Source organism: Hyperolius riggenbachi, chromosome 1 (genome assembly GCF_040937935.1).
Source record: "Hyperolius riggenbachi isolate aHypRig1 chromosome 1, aHypRig1.pri, whole genome shotgun sequence".
Lineage (NCBI taxonomy): Eukaryota > Metazoa > Chordata > Amphibia > Anura > Hyperoliidae > Hyperolius > Hyperolius riggenbachi.
Genome location: NC_090646.1, coordinates 570,582,188 through 570,595,382, shown reverse-complemented (window position 1 = coordinate 570,595,382; position 13,195 = coordinate 570,582,188). Strand labels below are relative to the sequence as shown.

The window sequence follows — 13,195 nt, the reverse complement described above, 5'->3', positions numbered from 1 at the left end:
TACATACCTGATATTTAACTCTTTCAGGCAGAGAAAGAAAACAAGGAACACAGCATAGTTATTTGTGTGCCTGGCACTGTACATACCCATGTCTATCTCATCATGTCACATGTCACCTCGGGTATCCTTTAACTCTAGGCCACGTGTAAGCCATCTAGTGGTAGCACTGGACTGGTTAGTCTGTTTACCTTTAGTTGGGAATGGCATTTAACTCATATTCACCTCCCTCTGTCGGGGACACATCACTCTTTTTACACGTTGTCTTTCCACAGTAGGGTGAAAGAGATTGTGATTGACACATTTCATTAAGCACAAAGTTTTCACTCATCTTTATTTTTCATCTCAGCAATACATATATACACACACACACATATATATTAATACAAAAATGTCTCTACTGGCTATGAAAAACACACAAGGCAAGGCTTAAGCCACGTTTAAGAATAACATTTACTATCCTTTGTTATTTGCTCAAACAAGCGTGATTAAAAATATGGCACAAAGGCTGTAATGTCTAATTTTCTTCTGCAATTTCTTTTTCTCTTTTTCCTTGGCAAAGTGTGACTTTCTACTCAAGCAGCCACACCGAGCATAAGTTTCAAAGCCATTAAGTGCAGATTAATGGCATTGGATTATTAATGCAAGATTACCTAAAGATGATAACGAGCATACAGACTGGGTGATTAAATATTTCATGGCTAAAGTAAGTATTCTGGAGCTTCTGAGCACGGCGAGAGAGAATTCAGCAGAAGAAAAAAGCTAAAATGATACCCACTCCAAAGGCACTGTTATACTGGAACGCACAGATAAAACATGAAACTTAAGTATCATTAAAATAACCAGCTGCAAAATATTAACCACGAGCACAAACTGTAGCAAAATAAAGAGTTTGCCAGATGAAGCTAGAGCAAGTTGCTCCATGGGGATGGTTCAGAGAGCGCTGCTAGAATTTTTCACTTGCCTACACAAACAATACATGTTTATATAGTCATTTACCAGCATGGCATGTTGTATAAAAACTCTTCACTGTTAGAATTGAGAGCTGAGATACTTGCTTCTCTGTTAAGACTTTTGCTGACTCAAAGAAGAACAACAAAATTAAAAATCTCCCACTCTGTCCGTGGATTTAAAATGTTAGTTTGTTTTAAATGACTTAAAATGGGGGACTGGCTACACTTGCGCTACTGATTTAAGCACCATTATATAATGCAGTCAGGAGACTTCCAGTATGTACAGTTTAGGCTGTTACACTGTTCCTGTACTGATAGTACACTAGATGTAGCTTATGCTTGTTTATTGTGCTTCTGAAAAGTTGTCTCTGCTGCTGAAGTGTCCCCACTGTTTTCTCTTGTTGTAAATTTTATTTTTGCACACTTTATCATTCACGGATGGATATTAAAGTGTACCTGAGATGGTTTGTGTGGGACAATTTATACTTACCTGGGGCTTCCTCCAGCCCCATGGAGTGCTTGGGGTCCCTCATCGTCCTCATTGGCCACTCCGTTTTCTCTGAAATCCTCCCAGTAATCAGGTCAGTCGTGGCCAGTCATGGTCTAGCCACGCCTCCACCAAGCTCCCGTGCCCAGGAGTACTACTGCACAGGCGCAAAATGCTCCATGTGTGCTCCCGTGCCCAGAAGTACTATCCAGGGTGCGGGAGGCGATGGCGGGGGGGGGGGGGGGGCAAGCCATGCATTCGCAGGAGATTGCGCATCTGAACTGATTACCGGGAGGTTTTCTGAGAGAATGGAGTGGCCGGGGAGGACATCGAGGGACGTCAAGCACCTCATGGGTATGGAGGAAGTCACCAGTAAATATAAATTGGCCCACACACTCCATCTCAGGTTTCCTTTAAATAAGCACTTTAGCACAAAGGCTTTTATTCAAATCAGTTTTTCTCCTAGGAGATATTTTTTCATCTTTTGTTTACTATAATAGGGTACACTGTATTAGGTTAATGACAGTGGCAGGCTGCAGCCATCACTATATGCTAGTGTAATCTCATCATTTTCTAAGTCAAGATCACTTTACATTTTATAAATGCTAACATCACTAGGGATCCTCTGCTAAATGTCTAGGGAACAGGAGTCATCGACCAGGGGACACAATCGTTATTGACTATTCATTTAAGTTCTATTTTTAGGTATCTAAACATAATTTGTCGATACACGGACTGGTGTTCCTAACAAACTACTATTTATTGCTAGTCTAAGCAATTCATTGTTGTAACATACTATTAAGAAAAGACCACTCATGTGACATGGACCTAAAAGGTGTGTAATACCATTACAAAGCAACAGCTATGAACCCCACACAATACATTAAGTCACGTTCATCAACAGAAATGACAATGGTCTTAATAATACTTTTCTAAAAAAAAAACTGCCATCAATTATTACAGCTATTACACTGGGAGACATCTATGGTTCTGAAATATATGGCTATGCGCATTCCACAGTCCAACAGTCAAAAGAGACCGTAGCAAATCAGGTTCAGTCCAAGAGCTTGTTAGGAAGAGCTTTGGGGCGAGTTAGTGGACACTTTAGCTGTTGATAATGCTGACACAAGGATGATGCAGCATGAAGAAGGAACTGAACAGGGTGGATGTGGAGATGCTTGAAGAAAAGTTTCCCAGTGTAGACAGGCAGGGACTAACACGAGGAAGCTACGAGAGATGGTTCACTTGTGGAAAGTTACTGACCAAAATTGGAGTAGGAGTTACGGGCTGTCCTATAAAAAGAATGTTGCACTCGTTAAGATGAAGAATTGCTCAGTGTCATTTATTCTGTCAAAACATCAAGAAACAGCTTCACACATCATTTGATTCAGTACTGCATGGGCATTGTGTGATTTGGGATCGCACTTCTGACACATTCAGGGGAACATAGACAGGTATAAATGGGTGCACACAATACACAGACACTTCTTTATCCTTACAAAGCTCTACACAAGATCTATTTTATTTCCTATTTACTTGAATGGTTAAAGAAACCTCATAAGACCTGCTGGGTCATCATCACATCATTACACAGTACATGGCCCTCTTGTAGTCATATTAGCTGACTTTTCTGTCCATGTTCAGAGCAGATGATGTGAAACTATGGAAGGATAAGTGCCTGTCCTGTATGTGGCTAAGTAAAATTATAATTTTGCCTAGCACAGTAGACCAGAAAAGTCCACAGCAATCTTTACATGGGAGATTCATAATGACCTCTTAAACATTATTCTTGACCACTCGCATCCCCTATGAAGAAGTTGATATTAGGACCACATAGCGTGTAGGGAATACACTATTGACCATCACAGTGCCACTCCAGGCATACTGGTGTGGTTTAGTATGGGTGTTTATTATGCTATTTACTGTGGGTACTAGCCTGGTATTGCCCCTAGTACTTCTTGGGATTGTGCAGTAGTCAGAGCCACACATGGATTGATCTCATAGTATATATGCATGCATATTTTGTGTGGTGCATGATATCTGCTATCAACAATGTCTACATTGCTGCAGAGGAACTGGTGTTTTTGATTGTGTTATTGTCCAACTACCTACGGCGCGGGTAATCTCTTGAGGGGTTAATTTACCCCATATGGAGAGGTTGTAATTATTTATTTATTTACATAGCGATGTCTATGTGGTGGGAGTTTACTATTTATTGCTTTGTTCTTAATTGATTTTATACTGTATTGCACCCCCTTCCCCCCTGAATTTTCAATATGACTTTAATAAAGAGAGAACAATGTTTTTCGAAACTAACACCTGATTGGTTACTTTTTATAATTTAAGCAATGGTGCAGTTATAATAAGCATTTTTGTCTAAGTTTTAAATCATTGTTCTTCATGGCTCTGACACCGCAAGACCCGTCTGACAGAGCTGAATGGAGAGCAACAGGCTGCACTGCGTACATCTCCACCTAGGGGGTGCTAGATATTTTTATTTGAGGCTTCATTTAACCAATTTGTACAACGAATGGTAGTATTGGATACGTTGCATAAATTCTGTGGACAGTTTTGGGGGAAAACTGAGATAAGTGTAAGACCAGACTTATAATGCTGAACTCTACAAGGAGATAAACATTGTTGTCCCAAGCAATACGTCACCAATCAGCCAAATCCAAAAGATTTCTCTGTTTTGTCTGAAAGTGTCCCAGTATCATTTCTGCTCTTGGCCACTCAGTTAGGCCATGTTGTTTTCAGCTAGAGACTATAGACAGTAGAGGAGGAGGTTGGGCATTCTCTTATGCAAGACTGAGGTCTCTGAAGCAACTGAGATGTTTTAGGTCGAGGGTGAACTCCTATAAGCCCTTTGTTTGCCGAGTTCAGATAGTGTAGAACTGCATTTACTATAGAAATATAAGTCATGGATACCCTCAGCTCTAATTTTAGCTCAGAGTCTGAACCCTAGATTATACCACATGATTATATCACCAATTTAAGACCATTAAACACAGATCATACAGAGCTCTCTGTTATTTAGAGAAGGTCCGAACAAAGGCAACATTGCTATCTCTGAAGCTGTGCTGGAGACATACATGAGTCGTAAATAGACGTATTGTTCAGATGTGTCACTAAGCAGACGGCTTCAACTTTACCATGAACTTGTCTGCTCATCTGGCCCTTTATGAAGCACCCTTACAGAGCACTGGAAAACAAATCTCCCAACTGGTAATATTACATAAAACACAAAGACTATTCTTGAAAGTCGTTCACAACTCAAGTGACATCATTCTACATCTGTACATTACTGAAGTGGCATGAGAAGTCACACAGTGTCTTGGCAAGTGTTCAATAAATCCCAACTCCAGACAATGCGCTAAACATGTCACCTGACACTTTATATTAAAGGACTTCCGAGGCCAAAAACAAGAAAATGACACTATACCTTTTTAATATCTGAATCCACGGAGGACGTCCAGCGCGTCCTCCGCACCGTACCGCCGTCATTGCAGCCCTTTTCGTTCCCCCATGGCTCGGCCCGACCCCACTGAACGAGTGCGACTGCGCAGCCTTTAGCCCGTACTGGGTACGGGAGGCGGGCTAAAGGCTGCGCAGTCGCACTCGCAGCAAAGCGTACTGCGCAGCCGCGGCTCAAGGCGGCGGCCATCTTACTTGTGGAATACATGCGACCCGTTCAGTGGGGTCGGGCCGAGCCATGGGGGAACGAAAAGGGCTGCAATGACGGCGGTACGGTACGGAGGACGCGCTGGACGTCCTCCGTGGATTCAGATATTAAAAAGGTATAGTGTCATTTTCTTGTTTTTGGCCTCGGAAGTCCTTTAACCATCTTAGCGGTATGGACGAGCTCAGCTCGTCCATCACCGCCGATGGCTGCCGCTCAGGCCCTGCTGGGCCGATTTCCATCAAATAAAGAGCAGCACACGCAGCCGGCACTTTGCCAGCCGCGTGTGCTGCCCGATCGCCGCCGCTCTGCGGCGATTCGCCGCAAGCAGCGGCGAAAGAGGGTCCCCCCAGCCGCCTGAGCCCAGCGTAGCCGGAACAAAAAGTTCCGGCCAGCGCTAAGGGCTGGATCGGAGGCGGCTGACGTCAGGACGTCGGCTGACGTCGATGACGTCACTCCGCTCGTCGCTATGGCGACGATCTAAGCAAAACAAGGAAGGCCGCTCATTGCGGCCTTCCTTGTTTATTCTGGGCGCCGGAGGCGATCGGAAGAACGCCTCCGGAGCGCCCTCTAGTGGGCTTTCATGCAGCCAACTTTCAGTTGGCTGCATGAAATAGTTTTTTTTTTATTTAAAAAAAACCCTCCCGCAGCCGCCCTGGCGATCTTAATAGAACGCCAGGGTGGTTAAAGGATACCACAACTGACATGTGGCATAATGAGATAGACATGGGTATGTACAGTGCCTAGCACACAAATAGCTATGCTGTGTTCCTTTTTTTCTTTCTCTGCCTGAAAGAGGTAAATATCAGGTATGTAAGTGGCTGACTCAGTCCTGACTCAGACAGGAAGTGACTACAGTGTGACCTTCACTGATAAGAAATTCCAACTATAAAACACTTTCCTAGAAGAAAATGGCTTCTGAGAGCAAGAAAGAGATAAAAAAGGGGGAAATTCTTATCAGTGAGAGTCACACTGTAGTCACTTCCTGTCTGAGTCAGGACTGAGTCAGCCACTTACATACCTGATATTTACCTCTTTCAGGCAGAGAAAGAAAAAAAGGAACACAGCATAGTTATTTGTGTTTTAGGTACTGTACATACCCATGTCTATCTCATTATGCCACATGTCAGTTGTGGTATCCTTTAAAGAAGAGTGTCTATATGTTACCTTTTGGATCAGGAAGAAAAAAAATTGTGTTTTAAAAATGACTAAATGAGGTGACATGATCTGAGTTAATAGGAAGGATCTGTGGGAGGGGCTGCTGCTTGGCTCAGCATTTTAGTGCTCTCCAAATTTGAAGAGGGCGGGGCACAGACTGAGCCGTTAAACAGCCAAGTTTAGAAAAACTGAACAGGACCTTACATAGGTGTATTCTTTTGAGCGCTGACTACGAACAGGTTTGAATATTCTATGTGATGCTGTACAAGTTTTATTCATTGCTGTATTTCAGTTAGTATCTACAGTGGCTTGCATTAGTATTCAGCCCCCTTGAAGTTTTCCACATTTTGTCACATTACTGCCACAAACATTAATTAATTTTATTGGAATTCCATGTGAAAGACCAATACAAAGTGGTGTACACGTGAGAAGTATCTGTTCCTAGTAAAAAAATTGGAGCTAGTCTACTTTAGGGGACCCACCGTAAATCCCCATAGAGAATTTGAGCTGTGCTGAAAACGGAGCGAATTTCCGCTTTCAGCTTGTTTAAACCCCCGCAAGTCATATATCTATGGAAAGCTCAGAATCTGCTCTAACGAATGGTGCCACTTTTGGTGAGAAAAAGCTGAAACTCACCGTGTAGGAGGCGCCGAACGGCCGCGATTGCGGCTCCGTCAGCCATCTTTACATCTGTGTTGCTCCTATTTTTATCCCTCCTCATTGGAGGGATTGTTAGCTGGGGGGGGGGGGGGGGGGCGTGCCAGAAACTGCTCTCTCACAAGACTCACAAGTTACCATGTCTACCGACCTTCAGGGCTGTGAAAAATAATAGTTTGGCCGAATGAAATTAAACTGTGCCGAACAGATAGGAAATTACATCCTCCTGCTCCCCCCTCCCATCTGCCGACACACACCGCCCAGCGCAGTAGTAATAGGAAGCCAGTAGAAAACGTTTCACTTTTTTTGTGTTTTTTTTTTTCCTTATCTCTGGCACGCCCCCAGCTAACAATCCCTCCAATGAGGAGGGAGAAAAATAGGAGCAGCACAGAACCAAGATGGCCGTCGGAGCCGCGATCGCGGCCGTTTGGCGCCTCGTACAAGGTGAGTTTCACCTTTTGCTCACTGAAAGTACCATCATTCGTTAGAGTAGATTCTCAGCTTTCCATAGATATATAACTTGTGGGGTTTTAGAAGAGCTGAAAGCGGAAATTCGCTCCGCTTTCAGCACAGCTCAAATTCTCTATGGGGATTTACGGTGGGTCCCCTAAAGTAGACTAGCTAACACATCAGATAGATCAGAAATCTATCTGACGATCTATCTGCTGCTAATCTAATGATTGTGTGGCCACCTTAAGTTGTGCAAATAGCCTTGTTTGATTCACGGTTATAAAAGGATATGTAGTTACTTTTACACAATCACTTTATATAGGCCTGATAATTTATCTTTTTTACAGAAAACATTGAACAAGTCACGGCAATAACTGTCCCTCAAGGAGACTCACCAGCCAATATTCCCATCACCTTCTAGGTTCAACTTTGCAGAAAAGTCACTTAGCCCACTATATATTTTTTGTGATTCTAGCTCTGCAAGGCAGGAGTTCTAATAATCACTTATCCACTGTCTGGCGCATAGCGCAGATGTATAAAAATGGCGCCACATTAAATTGCAGTGTAAAACGCTATTTAGCGTTTTCTATGTTAAATTATGGAGCATGGACTTATTCAACACCATTAAAAAGTTATATAATGGCGCAGTGCTACAAACACTAATTAACCTTTTACAGTCTGGCGCATGGCAAATGATGCCGATAAAGTGTCCCCCGGTCCGTCCTCTGACTCCCTCCATGCCTGATTTTGTCCCCCAGCGTACATCCAAATAAAAACACCACATAATAGCGTTATCTTGCTTTGCCTTGCTGTCCTATAGAAATGATGAGTTACATAAAAGTCAACTCCAAATTTATGTCTACTGCAAGTCATTTTTCATTACCATTTTCTGCTGCTGTTTGCTGGGGTTGCCCTAGCCCCAGTAATACAACTACCCTACTGTTGTTATTTTAGCACACTAGATGGAACCAAAGCTGCAGTTCAGGGGCATCTAAGCCAATCATCTAACATTTGTAAAAGGTGGCTACACACCATACAATTTTTTAAATATCTGTTCAATTTAAGAATTGCAAACAATTTTTCTGACTGATTTCAAAAATATGACCAATGTACCACACACGAATGTTCAATTTTTCCCCAATTATGATAAAAATGATTGGAAACTCTGACAAAATTGCTAGGGAGTGTATATTAATAAATTGACAATCTAACACACACCATACAATCTTTAGAAAGATTGAATAAAAATATCTGGCATTCCGGATCGATAAAAATTGAAGAAAACGGGAAATCCAATTGGATTTTTCAGTTGAATGAAAAAAAAAAAAGCTTTCGATTTTTTTCGGGAGATCCGATCGTTTTTATCAAATTGCTGTAAAATTGGATCATTTTATTGTATCGTGTGTGGCCACCTTTAATATCCCTCAGGCTCACTGCTCAATCATTAGGGCAGCCTTTGCTGTACAAACATGCGTTTAATGGTCAATAGGGGGAGGCTGGATGATCTGGGGTGGGTGCAAGCAGTGTCCTGCACAAGTAAATGCACAATGGACTCATTTGTCAGTCAATTATTATTTGGTGATCTTCCCTGGCAGATAGATAAACAATGTCATGGGCAGCTGTTCATTTGCTAGATTATCAGCCATGTCAAATGATCACCCCAGCGAAGGCTTTTCTAACTTGTGTAAAAGGGTTAAGGGAGTCCGAGACAGATGTGCCTACCATAGTCTAGGGAAAGTTAAGCCTTAATTTGCTAATGTACTTTTAGGTTGAGGAAAAAATAAAGCGAGGATTCAAACACGGGACTCGGGAGTTCCACAGTAATAGTACTAGCCACGTAGCTATAAGGATGACTTTTTTATCATTCAAATAAAAAAAGCCAATAAAATCCTACTACTTTTAATACATTGGGAACGATCCAATTTACTTTTTCCCCTATTTTTTCTCCTGGGAGATAACTTTTCATCTTATAATGAGATTTGAATGGTTATACAATGTAATCATTGCATTTTAGCGCACACTAGCATTGGGCACTTTTTCACCCGATGAAGCCCCGTTTTAAGGGGTTGAATAAGGTAGGGTTGTGTGGGGTGATTGTAGTTTTTACATTATAGCAGTGTAAGTTTAGGAGTTACCCCCCAGTTTTTACTGGGGTCTACACCTCTAGATAAACCATCTAGCCACTGTTGTTTGAGTCTATTTATCAGCGCCTTACATTTTTCAGATGATTCCAATAAAAGTTATGTTAGTTGGAATATCTTTTTCCTCCCAATAAGATTAATAGTGTGTGATATTTCTAATAAGAATTTCTGTATTGGAAAAAAAACGAAAGCAAAGATTCAAACATGGAACTCCGGAGTTTCAAAGCAATAGTGCCAGCCGTTCAGCTATAAGGATGACTTCTTTATCATAGAGATGAAAAATCCAATCAGATCCAACTACTTTGGATGCATTGCACCTGATCCAATTTACATTTTCTCCTAAATTCAGCCTGATTCAATTCACTTTTTTTCCTGAGTTTTCTCCAAGGAGATAATCTTCATCTTCATTTTAAAGAAAACCCGTAACTAAAAAAAGTTCCCCTGGGGGGCACTCACCTCGGCGAGACCACCGTGGGACACAGGAGGACGGGAGAAGCTTCGATAGGATCCGGAGGCTTCCCGTCCTCCTGTGTCCCACAGCGGTCTCGCTGTGCCCCTCCGAACAGCGGGGATGTAAATATTTACCTTCCCGACTCCAGCGCAGGCGCAGTATCGGCTCTTCGCTTGGAGATAGCCGGAAATAGCCGATCGCTGTTGGTCCGCTCTACTGCGCAGGTGCAAGTCTCTTGCCCCTGCGTAGTAGAGTGGACCCGACAGAGATCGGCTATTTCCACATATCTCCATTCTGAGAGCCGCAACAGCGCCCCCGCTGGAGCCAGGGAAGGTAAATATATCAAGCTTGGCTCAGGCTTGTCGAGCCAGGATTGCGGGACGCTTCGGGGGAGCCAGCGTTGGATTGCCTGCAGCTACAGGGATGGGGGAAGCCTCATTGGGGCCCTGAGGTTTCCCCCTCACCCAAGGTGAGTACACCCTAGGGGAACTTTTGTTTTGTTACAGAGCCTCTTTAAAATAACCTCCAAAGTACCAAAAAGTAGGTGAAAAAGTACTGTTAAAATTATTCTGAGTATTTTCTTGCTTGCTGGTAGCTTAAAGGGCATTTTATTGATAGGATGTGAAATATCACCTAGGAGAAAACTTAGGAGAAACAGTAAATAGAATCAGGCTCCTTATCTCCTAGGAGATAACTTTTTTCTTCTGTTTAAAATAGTTTCTTGCTTGTTGGTGGCTTAAAATGCATTTTATTGGTAAGATGTGAAAATGGGCCTGAAGCACTATCCACAGGTATAAAGCTGTTGTGTGCGCAGGCAGCCCAGAGCAATTTTACCGGTACTAATGCTGCAAGCATGCCACCTGTCAACCCATTACTCGGTTAACACGTGCATTGCTATGGTTATGAGGGTATTAAAGTGTGTTACCATAGCAACATTGGCCCGCTAACGTGCATGGCATTAATGGGGGGGGGGGGGGGGCATGCTTGCAACGTTATTTTCTCTAATATTGCCTGCACTGCCTGCCTAAATAGTGCATCAGACCCTATATCACCTAGGAGAAAACTTGGAGAAAAAGTTAATTGGATTGGTCCCTTATGTGATCTGGGTTGTATACTTGGACCGTCGACCTATCAATACCCCCAACTACCAAATACTGTAGGTTACTTATTAGAGAACACAAATCCTATGACATTAGTCCTCTGAGAGAAACTTTGGAATTGAGATGATGTCACCTTGTTAAGCCTGTCACTAGCACACTGTACATACCTCACTACTGACAGAGGCACATGAACACCAACACTTTGTACATCGTTTCCCTACAGTAAAATGCCACCGACACTTTAACTTTCACTGAAAGGTTTGCTTTATAACTGTGTAAGGATTAAAACTAAGCAGTGAGAAAAGCCAAGGAACGTTTTAAGGAAAAGCAAATAAATGATTTCAACTTCAATAAATCCTTGAAGATTTCTGAGTTAGACTCGGTTCTTATAAGAAAGATCCTCAGTTGACATTTAGAAAAGAAAAAGCTTCATAATTAGGATATTATGGTTACAGATTTAATATAGGCTGTATTACCAGAGTGTAACAGTGATTACTGGCAGGGCTAAAGTAAAAACATTTCGGCTACATTCACACAGGAGCAGGATTCCAGCTATGCTGCCAATTGCTGTTCTATAAGTGCAGGGGAAGCAATGTAAATGAATGGGCTACTATGAATGAATCTTCCATGCAGCATCCAGATTAAAGGGAACCTGTGGTGAGAAAAATATGGGGGCTGCCTTTTAAAAATACCAATTGCCTGGCATCCGGCAGAAAAGGAAATAAACATGGCAGCCTCCATATCTCTCTCACTTCAGTACCCGAGGCATGCGGGGGGTAAGATGGGACACAGGCATGTTCCCTACTGCAGAACTTGCCTCTGTGTCCCCCAAGCTGCTCTCTGCCCCCCCCCCCCCCCCCCCCCCACCGCGCTATAGCCCCCTGAAATTAGTGACAATGATTGTCGCTATCCGGAGGGTAAGGGAGGAGAGAGGTATCACTTGCTTAAACACCCACTAGGGGCGTTTCTGCAGGCCTTCCAAAGCTGCCATTGGGCAGCTCTCTCTCTCCCCGGCCACGCCTCCTGCCGCTCCTCCGCCTCCCTGCACGCTGCTCTGTGAGAGCAACTCTTCCAGCATCGTGATCCCAGGGGTCACGAAAGTGATAGGAGAAGTCTGCAGGGCACAGGAGCGGCAGAGATGGCAACTACTTGATCCGCCCAGCCCCCTGGATCAGGCAGCATTAATCTTTTGTTAAATTCTCTTTAAAGCAGTGCAAGCCTATACCCAGATAAAGCAGCCTTTTGTCCCAGTGTCTGGGAGGCACTCAGCATGGAGTCGGAAGATGCATGAAGCACCCACTTTCAATGCTTGTGTGAAAATAGCTTTGTAACTGGTTGTATTTTCTTTTACAGCAGAATCCCGAGTATCCGGCATCGGCAGGGATCACCTGATGCCAGATAAATGTGCTCGTCAGCTTAAAAAACTCAGCCCTCCCCCCTGAATACTTAACAAGCCTCCAGCGACATGTACAGGGGCATAGCAAAAGGGGTTGCAGAGGTTGCGACCGCATCGGGGCTCTTGGGTCAGAGGGGCCCCGAAGGGACCTCCCTCAACTTCTGTATTAGCGCTCTACTGGTCATGTGCTGGTAATAATCACTGCTATTAATGATTTGAATGGTAGTAATCATTAACAAACTGCTCCCCATCCACATCTTGCACCTCTGACACTGTAGTTGCCATTGGCAGGTTTTGATGTGCTGTATCAATTATTATCATTGTAAAACTTGCATCAGGGCCCACAGCTCCTTAGCTACGCTACTGGACATGTAGCAGCCTTCCTGCAGTACCACGTGGCTTTCTGGCTTCCTCCATACATGTCAACTCACTGCACATACCTTTCTATGGGCCTGTTCACAGTAACGGATCGCATTATTCTAACTCGCTGCCTGCAGGCTTTGCATTAAAGTCTATAGCCAGTCTTCATTGCAGTTCACAGTCATTATAACACATGAGTTATTAAACTGACTGCTGTGAACCTGGCCTGAAAATACCCTATGAGGAGATGGACTAGTCAAAACCTGTCAGATCTGATCTGATTTTTCACACAAATTATAACACGTGTGTTAAACAATGGACCACTGTGAACTTAGTATCAGGGTTTACATGGACTTTAAGCATACC

At 43.2% G+C, this 13,195-nt stretch overlaps 1 protein-coding gene across 10 annotated transcripts in view; it reads right to left on the bottom strand.

Annotated features, from left to right (window-relative positions):
- The window catches only part of MEF2C (myocyte enhancer factor 2C), a 369,418-nt gene that overhangs the window by 57,471 nt on the left and 298,752 nt on the right, over positions 1 to 13,195 (bottom strand). The gene's annotated exons all lie outside the window — the stretch shown is intronic.